Below are 3,153 nucleotides of genomic sequence, written 5' to 3' on the forward strand. Positions count from 1 at the left end.
TCAGAATTCTTCAGTGATACAATTCTGTTTTTGAATCGCTGAACCAGAGTCAAAGCAAACAATTAAAAGTCAGGTGCCCTCCACTCCACCAGACTCATCCTCCATCCACTTTTCTTCTATAGTTAAACTATCAACATGAGAATTGGGAATATTTCCACGTGAACACATGGACTCTGAACTTCTTTAAGTACTACCAAAATCTATGTCATTGAATCCATTGCAGATGATTCAGACCTTACAACCTTTTCTACTGGGTCTTGTTCAATAGTTTTACTGACATGGAAGATTTTTTCCCTCTTAGCTATGACAGGGATACAAAAGCTATCAGGTTGAGCCGGGCCTATCCAAGTAATGTTGTCAGACACAGGCCCAGAGCATAAGGTACTTTGTGATCATAGATGATCTTAATGTAGAGCCCTAGGGAATTTAATATAATGTTCTATCTCCTCCGAGCCATAGATTAACCAAAACTCAAATACTTCTTCTCTCAAGTGTTAGCTCAGTATGCTCTGAAAATACCCACAGCTTTTGGTATGTGTGACTTCAGTTATGGTCTTTGGAACTTACTCATCACCTATCATTATATTAGTTAGCTTTAAACTTTTTAAATAAACTTACTTATGAGGTAATTTTCAATTTATAGAACATTTAGAAAGATAGCACAAAAAGTTCCTGTATATCCTTCACTGCCTTCCCCTAATGTTAACATTTTTTATAACCATAGTATATTTGTCAAAATTAATAAATTAACACTCATATGATACTGTTAACTAAACTACAAACTCTATTCCAATTCCACCAGTTTTTCTACTCATGTCAGTCTTCTGTTCTAGAGTCCAATCCAGGCTACCACATTGAATGTAGTCATGTCTCCTTTGTCCTCCTCTAATCTGTGACAGTTTCTCAGACTTTCCTTGTTTTTGAAGACCTTCCAGCTTTGGCAAGGACTGATCAGGTATTTTTAAGAAATGTCCTTGGAGTGCCTGGATGGCTCAGTCAGTTAAGCATCTACCTTTGGCTCAGGTCATGATCTCAATCAAATAATTTAAGAATTATTTGCTTTGAAAAATGGCCCATACTATTTGTACTGCAACTCCTAGCTTCCTTTCCTACTGAGACTATACAAAGTAAAAAGGCAAATCACAGAGGGGGTAAAATATATGTGAAATGGATATAACAGGCAAATACTTTTTAGCCAGCATATATAAAACGTACTAATCAATTAGTAATAAAAAGACAAATAGAGATATGGGTAAAGAACCTAACGTGTGACTTCATAACAAAAAAAATCGAAATGACTAATAAAGATGAAAATGTGCTTAATCCTGTTAGGAATCAGGTAAATGCAATTAAAACCACAGTGAGATACAATGACCCATCCAGCAGGCTTGAAAAAATTATAAAATCTGAGCAAATGTTGGGGAAATGTGGAGCAACTGGAACTCTTATATAATGCAATATATAATTGAAGCAACTGCATTGGGAAAAGATTGGACAGTATCTAATAGAGCAAAAGAGAAACAACCTATGACTCAACAATCCCATGCTTAGGTATATATTCCACAGGAATGGAAGTTTATGTGTATCCAAAAACATGCACAGGGTTGGGGTGCCTGGGTGGCTCAGTTGGTTAAACATCTGACTCTTGATTGCAGCTCGGGTCATGATCTCAGGGTTGTGGGATTGATCCCCTGTGTGTTGGGCTTTGTGCTGGCCATGGGTCCTGCTTAAGATTCTCTCTCTCCCTTTCCCTCTGCCCCCACCCGCAGCTCACTCACGCTCATGCACACACCTCCGCTCACTCTCTCTCTCTCAAAAAAAAAAAAAAAAATGCGCAGGGCTGATGAAAGTATTGTTTGTAACACTTAAAAGCTGTAAATAAGGGCCTTGCCGAGCAGGCTGGCCGGCGGGGCTCCCCTCCCCGGCCCCGACGGGCGGGCGGGCTGCCCTGAGGAGGCGGGGAGGGGAGAGCTGGGCCGGCCGGCGGGTGGGTGACAATGCTGAACTTCTGCGCTGCCCCCAGCCGCAAGAGGAAGAGCACGCAGTCGGACCTGGCCTTTTTCAGGTTCCCGCGGGATCCCGCCAGATGCCAGAGTGGGTGGAGAATTATAGGAGAGCGGACTTAGAAGATAAAACACCTGATCAACTAAATAAACATTATCGATTATGTGGCAAACATTTTGAGACCTCTATGATCTGTAGAACTATACATTTTGCAGAGGCATCAGAAAACTAAAGAATGATTGGGTTATTTTATTTCTCAAAATTAATTGAAGCAGATACTTGTGAAGTCATTGGGAGTGTCCTTATAGAACAGTTCTTCGAGATAATGCAATACCAACAATATTTGATCTTACCAGTCATTTGAACAATCCACATAGTAGACACAGAAAACGAATAAAAGAATTGAGTGAAGATGAAATCAGGACACTGAAACAGAAAAAAATTGATGAAACTTCTGAACAGGAACCAAAATATAAAGAAATAAACAACAGCAACGCTCAGAATCCCAGTGCAGAAGGCGGTGAAGAACAGGATGAAGACATTTTACCTTTAACCCTTGAAGAGAAAGAAAACAATGAATACTTAAAATCTTTATTTGAAATTTTGATTCTTACGGGAAAACAAAACATACCTCTGGATGGGCATGATACTGATGAAATCCCAGAGGGTCTGTTTACTCCGGATAACTTCCAAACACTGCTGGAGTGCCGGATGAATTCTGGCGAAGAGGTTCTGAGAAAGCGCTTTGAGACAACAGCAGTTAACACATTGTTCTGCTCGAAAACACTGTAGAAACAGATGCTAGACATCTGTGAGAGCTGCATTCGGGAGGAGAACCTCAGGGAAGTGAGAGATTCCCACTTCTTTTCCATCATCACTGATGACGTAGTGGACATAGCAGGGGAAGAACACTTGCCTGTGTTGGTGAGGTTTGTTGATGAATCTCATAACCTGAGAGAGGAATTTGTGGGCTTCTTGCCTTATGAAGCTGATGCAGAAATTTTGGCTGTAAAATTTCACACTACGATAACTGAGAAGTGGGGGTTAAACATGGAGTATTGTCGTGGCCAGGCTTACATTGTGTCCAGTGGATTTTCTTCCAAAATGAAAGTCGTTGCTTCTAGACTTTTAGAGAAATATCCCCAAGCT

General features: G+C 40.5%; 1 pseudogene; it reads left to right on the forward strand.

Moving 5' to 3' along the window:
* The first annotated feature begins 1,294 nt into the window (after positions 1–1,294).
* The window catches only part of LOC102742541 (52 kDa repressor of the inhibitor of the protein kinase pseudogene), a 28,464-nt pseudogene continuing 26,605 nt past the window's right edge, over positions 1,295–3,153 (forward strand).

Source organism: Leptonychotes weddellii, chromosome 3 (assembly GCF_054177405.1).
Source record: "Leptonychotes weddellii isolate Sample4059 chromosome 3, ASM5417740v2, whole genome shotgun sequence".
NCBI lineage: Eukaryota > Metazoa > Chordata > Mammalia > Carnivora > Phocidae > Leptonychotes > Leptonychotes weddellii.